Raw genomic sequence first — 25,548 nt, 5'->3', positions numbered from 1 at the left:
CACTGAGAAATGCAGTCCAGTCTATGGAGCTAGAAGTCTGTTACTACTGTCTTGCACATTGAAGCCTCACAAGAAAGATTTCAACTTCTGACTGGGTTGTGAACCAGATCCATTCACCTGACTCCAAGCAGGGTGAGCAACCCTGGGGCTCCTGGGGGTGGGGCCAGGGTGGAGGAGCTTGAGGGGAAGTAGGGATCCATGCTTCCTGGGGTCTGACCCCAGGAGAGCGCCAGTGTACAGGGGCCCATGCTGTCCTGTCCATCATGGTCCAATGTCTCATCTCATCTCCCTGAATGATAGAATTCACTGGGTAAGTAATCAATTTGCAAAAGGCCTAGTGGTTACAGATTGGGCTTCTACCTGCAGGGTCAGCAGTTCAGAATTACAAGTAACACCTGGGGGAAAGACAGGGTTTCTACTCTTGTAAAGGGCTACAGTTTCAGAAACTCACCAGGGGCAGGTCCACCTCCTAAAGGGTTGCTGTAGCAGGAACCCGCTTGATGGCAGTGAGTTGGGTTTTAGGTTTGGGTTGCTGATGACAGTGACAACAGAGTGTCTGTTTGCTGTGTCCCCGCTTTGATTAGGTCTCCATTGAATCCTTTCTGATAATTATCCAAAGATGTAGATCATCTTCCCCCAGGGGAGAATGCCTTTGAAGTAGATTGCCTGCACTCCTTTCCAGCCAGCTCCTCTCTACGGGCCTGCCTAGGTCAACTGTCAAACTGCATTAGGTTACCACAAATAATGCTACATTAAAACATCATTTATCTTTGGATTCAAAAGTGCACTCACTATGGGGATATATACTTCTTACTTCATTCCAAAATCTGCACATAAATTTCAATCTATTTTTTTAAAATGTTTTATTAGGGGCTCATACAACTCTTATCACAGTCCATGCATACATCAGTGGTGTAAAGCACATCTGTACAATCTTTGCCCTCATCGTTTTCACAACATTTTCTCTCCACTTAAGCCCTTTGCATCAGGTCCCCTATTTTTCCCCTCCCTCCCACTCCCCCCTCTCACATGAGCCCTTGATAATTTATAAATTATTGTTTTGTCATATCTTGCCCTGCCCGACATCTCCCTTCACCCCTTTTTCTGTTGTCCGTCCCCCAGGAAGGAGGTCACATATTGATCCTTGTAATCGGTTCCCTATTTCCAACCCCTCTCCCTCTACCCTCCCAGTATCACCACTCACTCCCCTGACCCTGAAGGTTTCATCCGCCCTGGATTCCCTGTGCTTCCAACTCCTGTCTGCACCAGTGTACATCCTCTGCTCTATCCCTACTTGCAAAGTAGAATTCAGATCATGATACTTGGGGTTGGGGTTGAGGGGGAAAAGAAGCATTTAGGAACTTGAGGAAAGCTGTATATAAAAAAAATTCAATGTAATAGATGATATATAAGTGTTTATATGGAACCCTTGTTTTGACATGTGTTAAGGGTTGGACTGCTAATCTCCAGGTTAGAGGTACATACCTATTAACTGCTTGTCATGTCTTTACAGTCTTTGAAACTCGGTCGAGCAGTTCTCCTGTGTCGCATCAACAGCTTATACATCTAACTCTACTTGATGGGGAGTTTTACAGTGTTTCTAAAGTGATTTTACAATGTATAGTTCCTCTAGAAAATAGTGTTCACTTTATACTAGCTTTTTTATATAGCCCTTTCAAAATGTTTCCAGCTGCTTTAATTAACATAACCATCTTCAAGGTTCATTGATTTATCATTCTCCTTGAGAATCACACAGTAAGGAATTGATAGTTACGTGTGCTGTGAGGTAGGGATCCTGCTTTTTGTTTCTTTTTGACAGCTTATTTGACTTTGTCCAATGTATGTTTGATTGTCCAATCTCTATTTATTATAAAGCCATCTTTACTCACATGTCTGAAGGTTATGAGTTTTAGATTTTATTGCTCATGATAAAATCATTTTTCCATCACTCAGTAAGGGCACAGTTAACAGTATTGAGGACTTTGTGCAATAAGAGGAAGGGAATTGTTATAGCTTTTGGACCTACAGATTATGTGTTATTCACATTGTATTCTCCCATCAGCTTGCAGATTGTGTATCACCAGCAGCGGCGTACAGGAAGGAGGAAGAAGTTCCTGATTTTGGTATTATTATTTCTGGGATGTCCTCATAAGAGATTGAAATTTGTGAACATCTTTATTGCTGATCCAGATAAGACAAACATAGAGTATCCCAGTTGCTGGCAGTGTTCTAAGGACCGAAGAAAATGACCAAGGCCCAGGTGATTCTGATGTGTTTTATCCTTTTCTATATTTCATACTGGGATTGTGGAAACCTGCATAATACAGATCCAGTTCATTGGAAAAGTGGAAATTTGAAATTGTAGACGTTAGAGATAAACTTGAACTCTGATTTCAGCATTGGGCTTGAGATTAGGAATAGATAGATCATAGGATTAAAACTAAACTATTGACATTGAACATAATGCGTCTCTGAAGATTCTTGGGATCACGTTATCATCTAAATCATTATTCTATGGCCAAACTATGGCAGTCATTCAAATTATAGGCTATGCCTAGTTTTTAAGGGGAAATAAGATCATTTCTTTAGAAGTGTCTGTATTCCATGGGATTTTTGTTTGACTAAGTTTCTTTAATGCTTCTTTCTGAAGGTGATGTGTTACATAATCTCCCAAAGAGCCGCATTTTCATTAATGAATCTAAAATTGAAAACCCAAATTTTTAACCTCAGCCAATAGTGGTTCAAAAATGATTGACATCTTCTCCCCTCCTCTAACTATAGATGCAGGAGAGAGAATCAACCATCAACGTCAGGTCGGATTCATATGAGGCAGAGCTTAAGCATACCTGTACTCTCCATACTTTTCCAGTGATGGCACCAGTTATTGTTCCCACAGTCCTCTCCTACTGTGCTCATTAACTTTTTGCAGTGGCCCTGTGCAAATGTACAGTCCAGAGCCACAGGTACAAGTTTTATTAAGTAACAGCATATAATTTGGTATCAGAATGAATAGGCTGCACATTGGGATTCATATTAAAGAGCCATATAGAAAATTTTGCTCTTCTTCAGGGCAGGCTTGTTTTTTCGGTCCCTCAGACATTTTACCCACGGAGGCAGGCTCATTTCATAGTTCCATCTGTCTAGCCTTCTCTCATCTCCTTGGGGGATATCCTCCTCTTGATCTTGCCTGCCTGCCCCACTATCTTGGCTGAAAAGTCCTTTCTGGACCTGTAACCATTGACTCTGTCACTGTGTCCCTTCTGCCCTGGTCATTATCTCCATCAGTCTAGCTCTTGAACCATGAATATTAACGTTCATTTTGCAGAACCAGCAGTAGATGAGTGAGTGCCTATGAGATAGAGGTTCACGGTGTTCCATGATTTACTTTGTAGCATCTCACAAAGCTAAATATTCATCAAGTAAACAAATACCTCGTCAAGATGTGGATTCTGGTGAGTCCCTAATCTGTATAGAGGTCAGGGATCAATCTGTACGGTTCTCCTCATTCATGTGTTTGCAAAGGCTGATGAACCAGATCATCAGGGCAGACAACAGTCCACTGCCTCACAAAGTGAAGTTGTTGAATCTGGTCAGATAATAAGTTGCAGGGGATGAGGAACCCAAATGGGAAAGTCATACCGCAAGCTGTTGACTCATGGAGTAGGGGAAGTTCTCAAGTCAGGTCACACAGTGGGTTCACAGGTGTTCAAGGAAATGGCTCATGCATTTCTTGAAATTGGCAAATCCCTAATCCATGGGATCAATGTGAACTATGTGGCTTCAGGGTCTAACAAAGCCAAATCAACAAACCAATGTCTCACTGTCTCTTCTCATACCATGCGTGCAGGCAGTTCTCTCTCTCTCCCTCTTGATATGATGGCTTCTTGGGTCAACCTAGCACCTTCCCTGCCTAGGCAAGGTTAGGAGGGCTCCAGAGGTCCACCCAACAAAACTACGAAGACCCCTTGGAGAGCATGTGGTGGAAGATGGCAGTTGCAAGAGGACCTTGCAATTAAAGTTAAGGCAATCTGGTCTGAAAGTGGCTGCGAAGAATTTGTCCTAAGGTTGTCATGAGGAGCTTGTCCTAAGGTGACATTTAAGAGCTTAGAAAGTTGTACTGCATTCAGGAAGGGAGATATTGCCTATGAACATTTTGATCTTGGTTCTCAGTTATATCTTTTTGTTCCTGAACCCGAGTTTTACCTTGTTCATTAATAGACCACTTTAATCTGTTGAGTTTTGTGTGACCGTAGCAACAGATTATCAATGAGACATAGAGTGCTGTGGGAGGAATGACTTGATTAAGAGTTAACAAAAATGTGGAGAGTTGAGGTATGTTTGACCTCCCCCATCTGAACTCTTCCTGATAATTGTTGACACTGATACTGCTAGAAGTCCTAATTCCATTTGATAATAAACAGGTGTTTATCTACTTTGTGCAAGTATAAATCTTGGCTATTTCTAGCTCATTCAGATAGTTTCACTGGACCTCAAAGTTCTAATGTTATGAGTGGGTGCATTATTATAGAGCACGGGAGTCCGCTATACTCGAACAGTGGTTCTCAGGAACGACATTGCAATTGTGGCAAATATTAAAGACTGACCAGTGTGGCACGGGGTTCCTCAACCTATGTCAGGACTGAGAAAGTGAATGTATTTTCCAATGGGTATATGTACTGGAGTTTACAGATCTTTCCATAGGCGTGCACGTCATGCAGTTAGCGTGTACATAGTCAGTGGGTACTATCATCAGCGGGTAACATAATAAGCAGGATGGTGAGTCACCCTGTTGACCTAGTGCTAGTTGATTTCAATCCCACCCTGAGCCCTCCCCAGGTATTTGTGACATTTATGGTGGCTTAGCTATGGAACCTGATTTCTCTGATCTACAAATAACCTTCAGGCACAGTGAAGTAGCCAGGCACGGAAACTGTTCATCTACTATGGTAATTCCTTTAACACTGCTCCTTAATGGAGAGCTATATGAATGTGTATTTGAAAACATTTCTTAGAACAGTGGGGACCTTTCTGGAAATAGGGCTCGTGTTCTGTCCTCATAATTGCGAATGTAGAAATAAGGTCAAATACTTTTTACCAAGTCCTCAGTTTTCCACACATTATGGAATGCACTGTCACAATAGTTTTTCTTACTGTTTTGCTTTCTTTACTGTAAGATATATTTTTAAAATCTTCAAGTATAAAATACGCCATTAAATCGACTCCTCTTTCTACAGGAATCACTGACATTCAACGATGTGGCTGTAAAGTTCACCTGGGAGGAATGGCAGCTCCTGAACCCTGCTCAGAAGACCCTATATCAGGATGTGATGTTGGAGAACTATCACAACCTGGTTTCCATTGGTGAGGAGAATTCTCAAGTCATTGACCTCGTCATTGGCGTTTCCTGTCTTATGTGTTAAAATTTTTGTAGTGTCTGTGGTGTTCTCAAAGAGGTAGATTCTCATTGCATCCTCTGGTCTTAAGTTAGTGGGTTGGGTCTTCTGCCCTTGAGAGAACACTTTGTTCCTTTGAACATTATTTTCCTAGAAATACAACATTCTGCAGGCTTTACAAACTTTAGGTTAATTTTGGTGTGTCTAAGATTGTGCAATTTCTCATGAACAGGTTATCTAGTTGTCACCCCAGAATCTGTCTCTCAATTGTAACAAGGAGAACTGTGGTCGGTATTAGAAACAAGCTATAGTGGAATTTTATCAGGTGTATAGTCAAAATACCTTAAGGGTAATAGGCTGGGGGTATTGATTCAACGGGCAGAGGGCCTCACATCCATGATAGATGTTGGAAAATGCATAAAAGTCTGTGCTTCTTTGAATGTGAGCACTCACTTTTCCTAGCAGTTGAGAAAAGTACCCCTGTAGCTCTAAATGAGATTAAATTTCCATTTATTTGATTTATACTATTGTATGTTTGCTTCCATAATTTTCTTTCTTTAAGATTCTCAAAACTTTCCCTCTCTTATATGCGTCTCTCTTATTTTGAATATCCATCTTGCAAGCCTCTCTCCAAACAGATGGAGCACCATCTTGGATGTTCAACTCGAACCATAAATGGTCCTCCTTTGTGCTTTCTTAGCTCCCCACCTTGGAGTTTCTCTAAAGATTTTGGTGTCCATTTTCTCATTTGTTCTCCTGGTTCTTTAAAGTTTTCCTCATTCTGGTGAAATAAGTTCTTTCTATTTTCTTTTAGAGACGGTCAAATTGCCTTGTCTGTTGGAATTCTTTAACAGACATGTTTCTCCATAGTTTGCTCCTTTTGGTGAAACACATTTATGACTTCGGTTATTTTCAGGTATCTAAAGTCACCTTCCTAGCAAGAAAATTGTTATCAGCTTAGCATATAATTTTGCACTGCACCTTCAATTTTTTTCTACCTGTAAGATTTTGTTTTGTTTTTCTTAGAAAAGTACAAATACTTTAATTCTAAGTGACCTGCTCTGCTTAGGACCCACCCAAGAGACGTTCAAAGTGAAATCCAATTGTTCACACTTCATCTAGTATCACACAGGCCGCTTTCCAATGTGTGCACACGTGCATACACATGGGAGGAAGGAGGGGACGGGTTGGGAGTGCAGGCACAATGGACTTTGACCACAGGATGCAAAACGCTTCAGAAACCAGACCTGTCAGACAGCTAAGTACAAAACTGCCTAAAATAGCAGGGCTACTTTTCCCAGACGGCCTGCATACAACCTGACGAAGATGACTTGGATTTGTTTCCCTTCAGTCAGTTTGGAGCTGTGGCCGAAGATGCTGCCTCTGGAAAGCTGAGTGCGCTGCTGAGGCAGACCCGGAGTCTGCCTGGGACTGGGAAGCACAGGCTCACTGGGGGCCACTGCAGGTTCCTCACCGCCACTGTCAGAAAGCTCCTGTCTGGCTCTTCCAACAGCTTCCTGGAGAGGATTTCAGGATGGCTTCCGTGCTCCTCTGTCAGTGCAGTTCTGCAGCAGTCCCAACAGCTGTCTTCGTTGTACTGAATCAGGAACTTCTGGCACGTTCTAATTGTTCCTGTGGCAGGAGGGAGATGAGCGCAGGACTGAGGGTTGGGGGTCCAGGGGCCGGGCCGGATTGGCTCACCTGTGCTTGAATCGCACCATGGCCGCCTGCGTCATGTAAGATTTTTTTTTAAGTTGCCTGTTCCTCCAATAACTTTGTAAGTGGAAAGGGCATTTTTAACATCCTGTATTCTTGGATTTTTCCTTAAGCGTATGTCTGCTTTATATTCTTTACTATGCAGTGTGCCTTCTTTAGGCCCACCCCTTCTTAACAGGTCCTCAACCCAAAAGATGACCTTTGCTGCTTCTAAAGAACATTTTTGCAGGACATTCCAACAGAATTTTTTACTGTAATTCAAACAATGCATAGAATAATCAATATCATTCTCTTTTCTTTTTTGTCTTTGAAGTATCCTTTTGATTTCTAAATGTATGATTTCTTTTGTGTCATCCCAGAACTCATCTGGTCTCAGTCATTAGTCTTCAGTCATCAGTCTTTTATTACTCCAGTTTATTCTTTACATAGTCTCTCAGCTCTGTGATCTAGGTATTTTGGTTAGCTTCTACTTGGATTTGAGCAATTGATGGTCTGTTCCACAGTTAACCCCTGGACATGTTTTGACTAATGAGCTTCTCCACCATTTCTTTCTAGGGATGTGGTTGATTTGATTTTCATGTGTTCCATTCAGAAATATCCATATGTATAGTTTCCAATTCTGTTGTTTAATAAGAAATTTGGTATGAATTCATCATTCATCTCACATTTTTATTGCTAAACTTGCATATCCTTTCTGTCATGGAGGTCACATTTCCCACCTACTGACAATTTCCCCAAATGTTACGTTCATCAGTGTACATGATTGTATGATTGATCAATATCAGGCTATAAAAGTCATGTAAAATTTTCAATATATATGTTTAATCTTTTTTGGGGGAGCTCTTACAGATATAACATTTCATAGTTCAATCACTGTACAATTGCTACCACAGTTTCAAAACATTTTCCTCTTGACTTCCTTTCTATCTGCTCTCCTTTATCCCTTCCCTTCCCCACCCTCAATTTCTTTATTGTGGAAAAGAGAACCTGGATTAAAGCAGCCTTATCTCTTTACTCCTGACTTCAGGGCTTGGAAGACCAGTACTAGTGTTAGAAGAAAACCTCCACAAGTCCCAAGGATAAAGCTAGAGCTGAAATGCACAATTTCCAGATAGAATTTTTTCCACAACTGCCCTCCAGTAAGATGTTAGTATACAGCTTCTACAGGTGCCTCACTTCTTGCTACTCAGCTAAAAGATGCCTAGCTTAAAAAGCAATCAGGTTCCCTTTGATGCTATCACTCAAGGAGTCAAGTATCCCTTTGTCTCTTAAATGCCCTCTGGATGGGTCCTATGGGAGGGTTGTATAATTGAAGGGCAGAAATAAAAAGGCTTTATATTCTTTCACCAATTTATACAGTCTCAGGGCTTGCAATCTCCCTCCCCCACCCCTCCGCTCCTTCCCCAGCACACACACACACACACACACACACACACACACAGACACCTACCTACCTAACAAGGTAGGTAGGACTTTTACCCTGGGGGGTCCCTGAAATAATTGGGTGAGCAACTGAAAACCATTTGTGAGGGCAGGTGAATTGAAGTACTCTCTCCTCAGTGGGGAGAACAAGAACAACATGTCTGCTCTTGTAGTTAAAATTGCTGGCAGATAGTAATAAGCCATGTGCTTGTATGAGGTATCATTAAGATAATACTATAATGAGAGGATATTGTGAGGATAATTTTTAATTAGGAGAATGTGACTTGGATTCTTCTCCAATTTACAAATGTGAATTCCTCCCTCCACCCAAATGCCTGGCCTTGCAATCTTCTTTAATTCTGAGAATAAGCAATTAGGCTGTGTCCTCTCTTCTAGGTCCTCAGTTTCCCACAGCCTAATACTTACCATGAAGTGTTCTAAAAGAATGCAGGATATTCCCATGTTCACACTATTCCGTTCTGTTGTGTCCGTGCCTTCTGAAGGCTTGCATGGCTCGCTACTATATAAACTCACTGTTAAATGACCTCGCTGTCTCATTCCGGGATTGGAGATGAGGCCACTCTTCCCCGTTTTGCTGTCTGCTTTATCTTCCTTAATTGCACACACTATTCCTAAGGGCCCATTTGAGTGTGGGGCTGGATCCCCCACGGTTTACGTTTGCTTAAACAGTTGGTGTACCAATCTAAATAGCACTTATAACTGGTCTTACTTGCAGGCATATGAATATTAACCTTCCACTGACAGAATTATTCTTTAGCGAAGATATTACCATGTACTGTTTGATGATGGATACGATGCCAGGCTTCTTTCATTTGTCATTCTTAGCCTTATAAACCACGTGATTATGTAATTATAAGTAGACAATACCAGTCTATTTAAGTTTAATAATCATACACAATCGATTTTTAAACATTCCATTTTGTTTTGAAAACTTGCAGATTTTTGTTGATAATACTTCATATATTCCGTCTCCACATTCTTAGAATATGTGTGCAGCTATTTTTTCTCATTTTCAGTCAAGTTTTCCTCCATTCACGTCATTACTGTTGACTTTACTTTGAGGATTTAGTACTTCGTCAGTGTTATTTCCTTGTCATTAAACCTAAGGGGTTCATGTTCCAGAAGTAGATCCCCAGGTCTTCCTCCCAGTCCTTGTTTCTGCAGATTCCACTAAGACCTGTCTACCATGGCTGATCCTGCTTCTATTATTTGAAATACTGGGTGGCATTGCTTTTGGCATCACAGTAACGTGCAAGCCACCGCAGGACAACACTGAAAGATGAGTGGTGTAAACTAGAATATAGGCTCTATAAACATAAAGCATATGTTTCTGTACCACAATACCTTTCATATATACTTCTAAAAATGCTTTTCCCCCAAGTAGAACATTCTGCAATGTTCACATTTCCAACTTTATGTAGTACTCAGTTGTCTTTCAGTAAAGCTTGATGAATAGAATACATGTAACCCCTACCGGCTGGAATTAGCAAGCCTTATCCGACCTGTGGTCTATTGTTCTCAATGTCTTCCTTCTATTACATTTGTTGTTCATTTTCATATACCTCTTTAAGCAAATGCCAAATCTGTGTTCACTCATCCTTTCATATCCAACCAGAGTTCTACAATAACTATTTTTACCATTTGGATTATTTACACGCTTGTATTTCTTCCAATGAGCAATAAACATCAAGCATAGTGTTTTATTTATATTCATATAAGAGGGTTGTCACTAAAGATCTACTTCGTATCGATGCATATTTTAAGGAGTCCATTGTAAGTCAAGATTTTGAAAAGAATCAATGTTCTGTTCTTTTATAGAAATCCAGAAAGATGCCGACCATTTGCTTGAACACATGCAATGTGAAAGATACATGGACAGAATGGAACAATAGTATACATTTAATACATTGGAAAGTACTGTTTATCAGCGCAGAAATTATTTTCTTCCAAAGGAAACGTATGAGTTGTTTGGATTACATGGAAAAATAGTAAAATCAGATTTAATCATTCTGAAATTAAATCAGAACAGAAGCAACAAAACACAGAAGTCAGTTGTGCTCAAGGAAGATGAGGACAATTTCCTCCACACTGAGCAGGAGCAATTTTGTACTGAAATGAAATTCTCTGAGTGTGAACAATCCAGGATCTCGAAGTCACAGCATCAGGAATCTGATCAAATTGAGAAACCGCACACTGGTGATAAATGTGGGACGACCTTCATTGAGGAGTCTTTGCTCTATGAATGCCAGCTCATTCATATACTAGATAAGACCTGTCAGTGTGGGCAAAAATACAATAATGTGTTCCAACTCAATGAACATTATCAAAAATCTCACGAAGGACAAAAGCTTTATAAATGCTTGGATTGTGGCAAAACTTATCACAGTAAGTCATACCTCAAGGGATGTTGTGAAACTCATGTGGCAGGGATGCCCTACATATGCAGTGAATGTGGGAAGGACTTCACCATGAAGAGTGATCTCACTGTTCATCAGCAAACTCATACTGAAGAAAAACCCCATGTATGTGGTGAATGTGGCAAAGGCTTCATTCAGAAAATACAACTCAAAACTCATCTACTAACTCATACTGGAGATAAACCCAATATATGTAATGAATGTGGCAAAACCTTTATCAGGAAGAATGCTCTCACTGTTCATCAGCAAACTCATACTGGAGAGAAACCCCATGTATGTCGTGAATATGGAAAAGCCTCTACCAGGAAGTCTTTTCTCACCGTTCATCAGAGAGCTCATACTAGAGAGAAACCCCATATATGTGGTGAATGTGGCAAAGGCTTCACTCATAAAGTAAATCTGAAAACTCATCCACGAAATCATACTGGAGAGAAACCCCGTGCATGTGATGAATGTGGCAAAGCCTTTTTTTGGAAAACTGCTCTCACTGTTCATCAGCAAAGTCATAGTGGGGAGAAACCCCATGTATGTGGTGAATGTGGAAAAGTCTTTATTCAGAAAATCACTCTCACTTATCTTCAGCAAACTCATACTGGAGAGAAACCCCATATATGTGATAAATGTGGCAAAGGGTTTACCAGGAAGACTTCATTCACTATTCATCAGCAAACTCATACTGGAGAGAAACCCCATGTATGTGGTGAATGTGGAAAAGCCTTTATTCAGAAAATCGCTCTCACTTATCATCAGTGAACTCATACTGGAGAGAAACCCCATGTATGTGGTGAAAGTGGAAAAGCCTTTATTGGAAAGACTGCTTTCACTGTTTATCAGCGAACTCATACTGGAGAGAAACCCATGTATGTGATGAATGTGGAAAAGGTTTTCTCAGGAAGTACATGCTCCCTGTTCATCAGGAAACTCACCAGAGAGAAACCCCATGTATGTGATGAATGTGGCAAAGTTTTTATCAGGAAGAAGGACCTCAGTGTTCTTCCGGGAATTCTTCCTGGAGAGAAACCTCATGTACGTTAGTGAATCTGGCAAAAGCTTCATTCGGAAAGGAGGTCTCAAAATTCATCTATGAGTTTACACAGGAGCTAATCCCTATGTATGTGGTGAATGTGGAAAAACGCCTTTATCTGGTACAGTGAGCTAACTGAGCATCAGCAAACTCATACTCCAGAGAAACCCCATGTATGTGGTGAACGTGGAAAAGCGTTTCTCAGGAAGAATGCGCTCATTGTTCATCACGAACTCATCCTGGAGAGAGAGAAATCCCATATATGTAGTGAATGTTGCAAAGGCTTCATTCAGAAAGCACATCTCAAAACTCATCTATGAATTCATACCGGAGGAAAACTTTTCATGTGATGAATGCAGTAAAGCTTTCAGCCAGAAGTGGTGTCTTAAGCACATCAGAGATTTCACAAAGGAGAGAATCCCTTTGCATGAACTAAATGTGGAAAATTTTATTTCCTAATTTTCATTAGTTCAATGATAGATTCACTTGCCACTATTCTCGATCCATTTTCTGTCCCTACTATATTTCCGGTTGTTGTCTACAAAGTGATAGTACACAATTCTAGGCTGAGACTATGAAGCAACGTTCTAGACAGCCTGCCTTCACAAAGGCTGGTTAAGTACATGTTGAATGTGTCCTACCAGCACAGTTGTACTCAGAGGGATCAGTGAAGGGAGTTTTGTTGGTCACTTAGATCATTAAATATACTTTCATCTCAAGTCTGACAATTGGGAACTTGAGACCAACATATTAATAGGCTGATCCAGACAGGCAGAAATAAGGAAGCAGAACCAAAGTTACAAGAGGATAAGACTACAAGAAGCATTCTGGAGACTACATTGATCCCCTGTGGGGTATCCCAGTGTCACATCACCTTGGCTTCAAGATCTCATGGGATATTTGTGAAACTGGGTATCAACAACATGAAAAGTTGACTCTTCCATCACTTTGGACTTCACATGGCTTCCTTGAAACCAGAAATACACAGTTCTTTTTTTTTTTTAACGTTTTATTAGGGGCTCATACAACTCTTATCACAGTCCATACATATACATACATCAATTGTATAAAGCACATCTGTACATTCTTTGCCCTAATCATTTTCTTTTCTTTTTTTTTTCCTTTTCTTTTTTTACATTTTATTAGGGACTCATACAACTCTTATCACAATCCATACATATACATACATCAATTGTATAAAGCACATCCATACATTCCCTGCCCCAATCATTCTCAAAGCATTTACTCTCCACTTAAGCCCTTTGCATTAGGTCCTCTTTTTTTTCCCCTCCCTCCCCGCTCCCCCCCCTCATGTGCCCTTGGTAATTTATACATCGTTGTTTTGTCATATCTTGCTCTATCCGGAGTCTCCCTTCCCCCCCTTCTCTGCCGTCCCTCTCCCAGGGAGGAGGTCACATATGCATCCCTGTAATCAGTTCCCCCTTTCCAACCCACTCATCCTACACTCTCCCAGCATCACCCCTCACACCCTTGGTCCTGAAGGTAACATCCACCCTGGATTCCCTGTGCCTCTAGCCATCATATGTACCAGTGTACAACCTCTGCCCTATGCAGCCCTGCAAGGTAGAATTCAAATCATGGTAGTTGTGGGGAGGAAGCATCCAGTATCTGGGGGAAAGCTGTGTTCTTCATCGGTACTACTTCACACCCTGACTGACCCATCTCCTCTCCTAAACTCCTCTATGAGGGGATCTCCAGTGGCCGACACTTGGGCCTTGGGTCTCCACTCTGCACTTCCCCCTTCATTCAATATGGTATATATATATACATATATATATATATATAGATGTACACACACATACATATATATATTTTTTGTTGCATGATGCCTTATACCTGGTCCCTTGGGCACCTCGTGATCGCACTGGCTGGTGTGCTTCTTCCATGTGGGCTTTTTTGCTTCTGAGCTAGATGGCTGCTTGTTCACCTTCAAGCCTTTAGGACCCCAGACACTATCTCTTTTGATAGCCGGGAACCATCAGCTTTCTTCGCCACATTTGCTTATGCACGGAAATGAACAATCTCTTCCACCAAAACCACACCCACTGTGAGTGCATCTTTTCTGACTCATAGTAATCCTATCAGACTGGTTAGGACTGCTCGCTAGGCTTTCTCTGCCTATAATTATTTACAGAAATAGACAAGTTCATCTTACTCAGAGGGACCCCTTGTCTGGTTTGAATCCCTGGCCTTGTGGTGAGCAACCACATCTGATCCCACAGCACCACCATAGCCCTGTCTCTGCACCAACAGGCCCATAGTACAAGGTTTCTTAACTGTCACTTTTAGAAGCCAAGTCATGATATTTTCAATATTATTATATAGATATGAACTCGACTATGAATAAGGAAGGCCATAGAAAAAATGAGATGGCCTTTGACTTATGGTGTTGTAAAAGAATGATGAAAGTACTGTGGGGCAGACTGGTAATAAGATAAATAGGTCTGTTTTGAAGGGAGTACAGCCAGTGAGTGCTTTAGAATCAAGGATGGTGAGACCTTGTTTCATGGAAAGTTATCATTCCTGTCACTTCAAAAAGATATCAACCATGATAAAGTAGGACATCAATGAAGACCAAGGCCCTTGATGAGATAGATTGACACAATGGCTGTTTCAATGAGCTCAAAATATCCATTGCAATTATGATGCTGAGAGAGGCATTGAGAATAGGAACTGACTCTGTGGCACTTAACATAATAAAAAAGAAATCAAAATACACAACATTCTTCCCAGGTTAAATAACAGTGCTTGGGAAATCGTATGTGTTTTATGCAGGAAAACACACCTAACAAAGGGAAATATGTAACAGAATTCACTGTCTTTATCATTGCTCTTACGTTGAAGTTCACTGTGTCTTGGGTAATTATTGGTAGCACATGTCTACATATTTATAGAGCTTTAAGCATCCAAAGTTACATGGGCGCAGGATGGTTGTTAGAGACTCGTAAAGAAGTTTAACGTGAAAGAGAAGAACTGTCTGAATAGGATTTTCTTTTCTGAAATACTGATGGCAGAAAGTTAGCAGGTCTTTAACCAGGGGAGTCACTGGATGGTTCTGAACTGCCAACCTTTTGGCTCAAAGTTGAGCATTTAATCATTGTGCCACATACTTTTTTGGTCCAGGTTCTCCTGAGCATAACTTACATGCATCAACTTAATATTCTGAAGACGAACATTCCTGTTCATATTGTCCAGTGTTAAGACACCATATAGATTTCTTCAACATCAGTGCTACTGCTATTTTTTGCTCCTTGAGTATTCATTGTCGCATACGTAGAGTATGCTGTCCTATATATTGTGTGTTTTCTGTAGCAACCCTGGACAGTATCTGTAGTGTCAGAAACAGCTGCCACAATTGGGATAACTAAGAGTGACTCTAAGAAAGGTCAAATACCCTACCAGAAATATCAAAAGAATTGATGCACTTGGGTTATGGTGTTAGAGAATAATATTAACTGTATTGTGGGCTGCCTGAAGGACAAACAGGTCTGTCTTGGAATAAGCACATCTGGCTTCTTGGAAGCATTCAAGTCAGACGTTATCTCCTTCATTTGAACATGTCGGTAGGAGCACCACAACCCGGAGAATGGTCTTGTGCTTGGTAAATTAGAGTCGGTGAAAAAGACAGTCTTTCCAGGAGCTGGATTGTCACAAAGTCTGCTATGGTGAGTCCAAACGGAGGAATCACTGTGAGCACAGTGCACTTCCGGGCAGTATCTATTCCTGTTGTACCTGGGATCTCTGCGAGTTGAAGCCAACTCAATAACAATTCAACATATTCAGTATTATTTAGATCATTCTAAGTTAAATTTATTACATAAACCTACACTTGTGAGTGTTCACTGGAATGAAAACACTGAACATCCATCTGATCGCTTGGAGAAAATTTGGAGCTCACTTGAGAAATTTTTCCTGCATTAATATTTTTATACTCACATTAGTGACATAGTGGTTATGTGTTGGGCTGAGATCTGCATACCAGTGCCCACTCCAAACAAGATAGACAGGGCTTTCTTCTCCGATAAGCAGTTAGAATCTCAGAAACCCACATGGGCGTCACTATAAATTATCAACAACTCAATGGCAGTCAGTTTGGGTTTTTTTAAAATAATATTTCTAACTGACAAAAAAACAGGACTAGTTATTTCCCTGAATTGTCAACAGATTGAACCGATAACTATTACTTTGAAGTCTGCCTTTCAATAAATGGTCAAATCGACAAAGCCCATTCCAATGAGAAGAAGGCAAGTTCAGATACATGAAGGTTCCCTAGAGTCTGTGCTTGGTGGTCCATAGAGAGGTGCTGACAAGGTGGGGAAACTACAGCTTTTGAGAGGAAAACATCGCTGACTTATCTCTTTCACGTCTCCTAAAACCATGACTTGATGTACTAAGTTTTGTGTTTGGGTTCACACCGAATTCCCATCTCTGTGTGTCTGGCACAGTAATACAGTGCTGTGTCCTCAGGATGCACGGAGCTCAGTTTTAAATAAGTTTTGCCCTTGGAGGTGTCCCTGGTGATGCTGACTAGGGATTGGAGAGCTGGATTATACTTTCTGCCCCCATCAGTATCTATTACACCAAACCTCTCCAGTCCCATTCCTGGAGCCTGGCAGATCCAGTGCACAGCATAGCTGGTTAAAGAGAATCCAGAGACAGCACAGGTGAGAGACAGGGTCTGTGAGGGCTTCCCCAGTGCAGAGCCTGACTCTTGTAGCTGCACCTGGGCCAGGACACCTGGGGATGAAGAGAAACAGAGTCCTGGGCTGCGATGCTGCCACCCTAGACTTCATGTAGGAGTGCCTGAAGCACTTACCTCCCGGAGTCACCACCAGAAAAGGAAGCCCACACACAATTCGTGTTCTTGTGGATAAGACTCGTCACACCCAGAAAATGCTCTCCGGGTGAAAAGGAATAGGACTTTCAGTACATGCGCGCTGCTGTTTCACGGGGCTGGTATTTGCATGTGGGAGGTGCACTTGTATGTAAAGGTGGACAGGGCCGAATGGAGCCCAGAGCTCTGGCACTCAGATGAGAAACGCGATGCTGGTGGAGTCCTTGGGAGAACACAGTCCTATGAGGTCTTCACTCTACCAACCATATGCACATCTGTGCAGATTTCAAGTTCAGTGTAACTTTATGTGCATTCCCGTCGAAAGTACCCAAATGATCTATTGAAATTAAAGACCATCTCTATCCTCATGTTTGGAATCAAGACTGGGGTCACCTGAATCTTTCATCCATCTGAACACACAGGGAAACAAGTGTATGTCATCCCAAATTCTTCTTTCCCCTGTTTTATTTCACAGTATTTGGAAAGAAGTAAAAGGTACTTCAATGTTATATTCTCTATTTAGAGTTGGAATGAAAAGGTTTCCTAACATCAGGGTCATTTGTGAGGCTAAAAGAAACCACAAAAATAAAAAGAAATTCCATTTTCTTCCATGAATTAGTACCGGGTGGGTGTTGGGCTCAGTGTATTCAGAGAGCGCCCTGCTGACAGCATCCCATCACTTACAGGAGAGGTGTTCCCTGACCTCACACTGTCCTCCAACTTCTGTGGGTCCCACAGCAACATTTTTTCTGGCCCTAAGCTTTCACGCTATTGGTCAGGAGTGTTACCTGGCACTGTCTCCGCAGGTTTCCTGCCCTGGGCCGTAGAGTTACCATAGTGGTCAGCACAGCAGTTCTAGCCGACCCGGCACTGCAGTCCCTCATCCATGCTCCTGCCCTCACTTCTTTCTTCTCTTGGCCCAAAGCTGGTGGCTCTTAACATCCCTGCAGGTCCGCTTTCTCCCTGAGGTTAGTTTTATGTCTGGACTCACACTGACCCTCCCTCACTGTGAACAGCTTTGGAGGTAGAGAGTGCTACAACTTGCAGACAATCTGAATTCGGTACAGCGGAAGGAAGTATGATCTATAGACATAGATATTTATACAGATACGATATTGAGATGCATTCCACAATAAAATACTGATTAAGAGAGAGATTTGCCTGAAAGACAAGGGAGGTACGGAGCAGAGTTTAGCTTTCAGTCTTTCCACAGGAAGAGAAAGGCCCTTAAAGCAGGCTTCTATTGAAATAATTGAAGCAAGAAAGTAATAAAGTTATTTATTCCATGTTAAGGAGGAAATTGTCAAGTCAGAATTCTTTTTTATGGGTTTCTGTGATGTGTGTGATAGGAAATTTTACAGTTTTTGGCAATTGTTGAGCATAATGACAATCTAATGCCACTTAGTTATGCATGAGAAGAATGTTGAAAATATTATTTGATTGCCTGTACATGTACCATGAGAAAAAATAAGTTAAAAATGAAAGATAACTTTTTCCTTCATAATCAGAAACTGATGGAAAGTCTTACGGGAACAACACTTCAAAAAACTAGTGAAAATATTGAACTATAGAAGATTGTTATATAAGCCAGAAATATGAAATTAAAACTTGTTAGTAATGGAATAGTATTTAATATTTTAGTTATTTTCTTAGTTTTCCTCTAAAACCATTTTATTTGGTGCTAATAATATTATCAAGTCATAGTTCAAGTGCATCAAACAGTATTGTATAATTGTTACCAAAATCAGTTTCAAAACACTCTCTTCCTTCTTGAACTCCTTGGCATCAGTTCCCTTTTATCCACGCCACCCCCTACTACAGGCCCCAGAATCCCTTATTGTCTTAGCTATGTCTATATGTTCATAAATTCCACGTTTCATCTAATGTAAAACAGAAAAACAAAGCAAAAATTCAATAATGTTAACCCCAATGCCAATATACATCTGAGATAAACCCCAGTAAGAATCGGAAATTGAGGAAGCAGGCAGTTCAAGTGCAGTCTGCTGTCCTTCCCCAGAGTCCATAACAGACCCAGGTGTGCTTAGGTCTTAGGACCAAATGTGTCAGTCTGGCTCCTGGAATGTGATGACCTTGCTCTCTGACTGCCTTTCCCAAGGCTTCTGGATCCAAATACACTCTTTATGAGCTGGCGTCCTACAGCATACCTCCTCTACCTTCTTCTGAACACATGCTAGCATTCCCCAACCTGACTGTTATTCACATTACACGGAATATACAAAACAACAACAACAAAACCATCTCACTGCCTTCCAGGAGATTCCACCTCCTAGCACAACCCTACTTCTCTATCTTTGCTGGTGAGGAGGGAACACTGTTGTTCAACTGCAGCACTGGCTGCTGAGTGAAACCACTGGCTGTGGGGACTGGAGCCCACTCCTGATGATGAGCTGCTTCGGTCTCTTCTCTGTGTGAGCAAACAACTGTTGCATCCAATGCCTGTGTGTAAGCTGTGCTTTTGCTGGTGACCTCAGGCATTGGTTTAACAGAAATACACTGTTAAGTCGTCCTTACACTACAAAAGAAGGGAAAAATACAGATGGAAGGAAGAATAAGGTTATTTTCACTAAGCTACCTTGTAAATTGAAGCACAGACAAAAAATATATTTAAAAGGAAAACCATTAACATGTTAATAAAGATATTATAAATAATACCATCAGTGATGCGACAGAAAAAGATGGCATCATTAATCTAAAACACAATGTAGGCGATTCTATGGAGACCAAGGTAATGGGGAAAAAAGATCAATTCCTGACAATCGTATTAAATATGATTCAACCAAATACAGAAAACAAACTAATGGACATAAGCAACCAAAATAAGATTCAAATTGGAAACACAACATAACTCACTGGCACCAAGTGAATTCTGAATCATAGTGACTGTCTAGAGCAGAGTAGATCTGCTCCTTAGAGTTTTACGCACCGTAAAACTTTTTTTTAATTGAGAAATTGGCAATTTTTTATTAAGTAGATAACATTATATCAATGTTAGATTTCTTATTTAATTTGCAATATTAGTTTATTAAAATGAATTTTGAGATTATTCAAAATGAAAATGCTTTAAAACATTTGTTCCACAGCTACTATGTTTTAAAATGTTATTTCTTTCAAACAAAAACCCTTTTATTAGGACCTAATCCAGACATCTTCCCATCTATAGTTAAATCATATGAAGCAGTGTTGTACAATCAGAAAACATGTTCTTCCTTCTTGAACTCCTTTCTGTTACCTCCCCCACCTCTCTTGCTGAAGCTCCCATTACCCTTATTCTAGTTATTGACTCTGTAGAGTCACCCACCCTGTGCTTCATAAACTAAGAAACATATAAAATATATGAGAATCAAAAACGCTACCAACAATGACAAACATAGCAGAAATAAACCCCTAAATGTTTAAAAATAAACCCATAAAATGTTAAAACCCAGATTCAGCACAAAGTATATCAAAGGGGAGATCAAGTGAATGACAAGTTGCTAATCATCCAAGTCAGATGTGTCATTTTGATTTCCTACAGTCATCTCTCCAATACTCTCTGATCACCACCTTCTTCCATCCCTCAGTTACGGTGAGAGGGAATCACAGGAGGTGTATTCCCTGTGGAGATCCTGCACATGGATTTTGAACTTCCACTGTCCTCCGTGGCCTTCTGCATGCCAGAATCTCACAATTAAGCTCTGATATTATTTCCTCCTCTGGATTTGGATTACAATTATTATTTGGACTATAATTTACAATCTTGTGAATCTTTTTTTGAGCCTCATCTGTCTCCCATGGAGTGGCTGGTGATTCTGAACTGCTGACCTAGCACTTAGCATCCCAATGTGAAATCCACTATGCCATCAGGGATAGTGGTGTTGTAAATAACCTTTATTTGCATATGTATTTACTACTTATTTATTACACATTGTTTTTCTAATTGAAAAGCATGTAGCTGTAACTTAATTAGGAATGTTATATGTATTGAATTTTAAATGTTAAATAATTTTAACATTTTTAAAATTTAAAAATGGTATAATATGTGATTATATTAGGTAATTACACTTAGCTGACCAAAATTAATCTCAATATTCTGTACCTCACGCCATCAAAGATGTTGTTGGGTGTTTCTGAGTCACTTTTACTCATAATGTCTCACAGGAAATACGTAAACTTCCAAGTCCTGAACCATCCTCACTTGCTCTTAAGTTTGAGACCATGTTTGCAGCCACTGTGTCTGTGATTCTAACTGAGCGTTTTCCTCTGTTTTGTGGACACTCTACCAAACAGGATGTACTTTTTCTAGAAACCAGTTCCCCTTATCACAGGTTCAAAATACGTGAGAAGTCACGTTATTCTCAGTTCTAAAAACATTCTGCGATATGAGCCTGCAATGTCCTCCTCTTGTGATACATTTTCTATCTTTTGGAAATTAAAGTTTTCTTTCCAACATGTGTTCCCTTCCTTGGGACTTCAATGAGTAATCTTACAAAGGAGTCCTCGAACCAGACAGCTCATTCCTGTTCAGCTGTTCCCCTCTGTGCCTAGAACACTTGTTTCTGCATCAAGGGACACAGTGGGGAGAAAGCATCACGAAGGATATGTCACATGTTTAACCCCCAAAGTCACCTCAATTATTTTCTCAGACTTAGAGATTTTTAGTCAGTTACTACCCACAGTGCACAGGGAGCATGTCAGAGAGACCTCCAGAGTCCTAACCAGGGGCTGTAATAGATCAGTGAGCTCAGAGCAATTGAAATCGTGCTCTGCACTCATGAATGTGTACATGCCTGTATTTCATTGTCTACAGATTTTGAGTAACAGAGAGGATGAGAACGACCATGGTAATCTGTTTGCCGAGAAGAAAAATGGGTCATCCAGGAAGAGTATGAAGTTTCAGAGTCACTTTAATATTTTTTCCTCCATTCAAGCCTGCAGTGAGGAGAAACTCTGGGGGTGGGGTGGGAGGAGGAAAACTGTCCCTGGAGATGCTAAGATGTAAGAGAGGAAGCCCTAATTTCAACAGGAAATCTTCCCTGTCATTCACATGTGCCTGTCTAGGGCTGGGTGTGTGTGTCCTGTGGGACCTGTGAGCCCCCCGCTGCCCAATGTCTCCCCTGCAGGGGAGGTTTGTGTCTGGGCTCACACTGACTTCCCCTCACTGTGATCCTTGCACAGTAATACACAGCTGTGTCCTCAGCAGTCACGGAGCTCAGCTGCAGAGAAAACTGATTCTTCGATGTGTCTCTGGTGATAGAGAGTTGGCTTTGGAAGGACGGGTTATAATCTGTATCACCATCGTAATCTCTGTATCCCATCCACTGAGGTCTGGCAGATCCAGTTCCAATCATAACCAATGCTGGTGATGGAGAAACCAGAGACAGTACAGGTGAGGGACAGTTTCTCGGAGGGTTCCACCAATCCTGGACCCGACTCCTGAAGCTGCACCAGGGGCAGGATGCCTATAAATAAAGATAATTGGAATCCGTCCGTCACTTGCAGTCACAACCATCCCCATAGACTCCACACTGATCTCTGAGACCCTCACCTTGGGGAACTGTCATCAGGCACAGGAGAACACACAGCAATGGCATCTTTAGACCACAGCTGTGCTTTCCCAAGGGACCCACAGGCCTGTCCAAAGAGAACTGATAGCCTTCAGTGCCCAAGGCTGGGATTTCAACCTAGTGTCTGAAGAAGGATTTGCATAGGAGGGAACCCTGTGTTTATCAATAGAGGCTTTTTTGTTTCTTCTAAGTCCATTGTAGGGTAATTCTTTTGAACTCATTTGTGTGTTAGTCTGTAATAAGAGATCATTTTTCCTAAGAGGTGTGTGTGAATGGTCAAAGGGAAACCCAGCATTTCTGAGCCCAGTATTCTCTCCCTCCAGCCTTCATTGCTCCTGCCCTGACTGAGGCTCCCGTATGTCCTGTGTGTCGAGGACTGGACAGTACAGAGTTCCTTGAAACCATCAGGTCCACCCCAGAGTATCATCATTGGCCCACACTCTCCAAAACCCATTCCTTATTTAGACCCTGATGCTGTGAGGTAGCTAGAGGCAGAACTGAGGGCTGGCCCTCTACATGCCAAAGCCTCCCGCTGCCCTTACAGGAAGTTGGAAGCTGCTTAAGGCTAGAGGGCATGCTCACATTCAGGACTTTGGGAGAGGAAGCCGGTACACCTGGGTGGGACGCCATCTAGGCCAGGTGGGCTTAATTCAGCCAATGGGGTTAACCAGTATCATCGACCACGCCTCCCTTGAAAAAGCCAAAAACGTTGAGATCATGGCTCTCTCCCAGCGGCTACTACACGGTTCAGAGCAGCCTGGTTGTGGTCCGGTGCAGCAGCTGTGCCGTGTTATCTTGCTCCTGCTCTCGCTCTCTCTTTAGTTCAATTTACTCTAACACCTGAAAACGGTTTCTATCCTTTATAAAAATAAAATTCACTTTGATCACAAACTAGGCTTCGGTGTGAATTCTTTCTGGTGCAAACCCAAGGACTGAGGTATTTCTAACTCAAGGGATCTAAAAATGCCTCTTAATCAACCTCCTCAAAGTCCTTGGTAGTTTTTCTATGTGGGAATATATGTTTTAGAAGAATTAATGCCAGACATATTCCAAGGAGTTGGGGATTAATGATGCCTCAAATATTCAACTCTTCCAGGAAGCCATTCAGGGCTATTTTCCACCCTCTTCTCCCTTGATTATATCCTCTCATGTTTCTGGGCTCTGAAAATTATCGCAACGTCCAACAGAAACCCATGACCGTGGTTGAAATGGTTTACGTGCTGGTGGGTGCCCTTCAGTCCAAATTCTTAAGGTCAGGAAGCCGCATGCCAGATGCTGGCACCAGAGGTTGCCCTCCACTTCTGTCTCTGTATTTTATGACCTGCCGAGTCTGGCAGGATGTCTCTAGTAGATTTTGGCCACCTACTACTGTTAATCAGCCAGGGATTTCCCCACCTTGGGCCACGATCATCAGAAACCCACGGATCTTACAAGCAACGCACACACTATATCCCAGTGCAAGATGCCTAAGGAAAAGCTCAGTGTCAGTACAGTGATTCATGTCTCATAGTGTCTCGGTGTCAGTACAGTGATTCATGTGTCAGAGTGTCTCAGTGTCAGTACAGTGATTCATGTGTCCGAGTGTCTCAGTGTCAGTACAGTGATTGATGTGTCATAGTGTCTCGGTGTCAGTACAGTGATTCATGTGTCATAGTGTCTCGGTGTCAGTACAGTGATTCATGTGTCATAGTGTCTCGGTGTCAGTACAGTGATTCATGTGGCAGAGTGTCTCGGTGTCAGTACAGTGATTCATGTGGCAGAGTGTCTCGGTGTCAGTACAGTGATTCATGTGGCAGAGTGTCTCGGTGTCAGTACAGTGATTCATGTGTCATAATGTCTCGGGGAAGAAGTTGCCACCTAGAAAAGGTGGGCACTATTTCAAGGGTCATGAATCTGAGTAAAGAGATTATTCAGAGCAAGAAGTGGGAAACACTTGTTTAGTAGATAGGGCAAAGTAAGAATAAGATCCATAAACGATATTTCAGATCTTGAACCAAAATACACCAGCCTCAGACCCAAAAAGCACTCTGGGTTAAATGAGGTCCATTCAGATTCTCAAAATGTAGGAATGAGTGCAGACTGTTCTAAATGTCCCTTGCCCAGGGGACTCTGGCTCACCTGAAATGGGAGCATTTCCAACCAAAGTGTGCCTCTCTATTTGTCCTTTACGTGTGACCCCTTGATAACTGCTCAGGGATCTCAACCTTGAATTTATCACCAAAATTCATAGATCATCTCATTTGGAATATATATGTATAACATCATATATATAATGTTATTGACCAGGAACTCAGTAGCACTATCCCTAAATATATATATATTTTTAATTTTAACTCCCATCTAGATTATTTTCTCATTTATATACACCATCAGAAGGATTTTTCTCCATTCTCACAGTTGACACCACTAAGTTACAGAATGATTGTTTGTATATCTGAACTAATATGTATTTTAACAACGCAGAAATCCAAGTACAAGGTGGTGGTCACTTGGATTTTTTGAACCAGATTTTGCTAAGGAGAATAAACAAAAGTTTTGCAAAAAATACTCATGAGGTTCACCAAAATCTAAGATTTCAAGCAAATGACATGATAATATTTTTCATTGGGAGTGCATTAGATTCATTCAGCTTGCACACACAGACTGGCATGGCTTTACTTGAACCTGGTCATTCTAGCACACGCAGCTCATGACATCTGTTGCTGGTGGTTGGCGGGACAATTTAAGGTTCACACTGTAATGGAGCTGCACACTAGTCCAGGTCACCTCCATCTCCGAATGTGGATGCCATGATTGTACAGTAAACAGGTATAAAACTTTGCAGATTAAAATTACAACTTTTTATTTTTGTTTTGTTGTCTGATTTTATAGCTAGGAAATAACATGGAGGAGAAGGTTTCATCCCAGAACCCATGGCGTGCCTGTTTGAAAATCTTAATGCATGGATGGTGACCCCTGTTTCAGGAAGGCACTTCCATCGGTCTGGCAAGCTGCCCTGGCTGGAGGCCTGGAATGCATCCAGGCCGAGAGGGAAGCATTTGTTCCAACACCTGGATCTCTCCTTTGGACTCAGCTCACAGCATTGTGCGTAGGTGAATGTTGAAATGGAAATAAAGTGACATTTAAATTATATTAA

General features: G+C 41.4%; 1 long non-coding RNA gene across 1 annotated transcript; it reads left to right on the top strand.

The window, feature by feature from the left end:
• Positions 1-25,548, top strand: LOC142427967 (uncharacterized). The gene is made up of 4 exons (XR_012780125.1): positions 1-132; positions 2,063-2,260; positions 5,235-5,361; positions 25,284-25,548. It is a non-coding gene; the product is annotated as an uncharacterized LOC142427967 (long non-coding RNA).

The sequence above is a fragment of the Tenrec ecaudatus genome, chromosome 15 (assembly GCF_050624435.1).
Source record: "Tenrec ecaudatus isolate mTenEca1 chromosome 15, mTenEca1.hap1, whole genome shotgun sequence".
Taxonomy (NCBI): Eukaryota; Metazoa; Chordata; class Mammalia; order Afrosoricida; family Tenrecidae; genus Tenrec; species Tenrec ecaudatus.
This window is presented reverse-complemented; position numbering and strand designations above follow the sequence as displayed.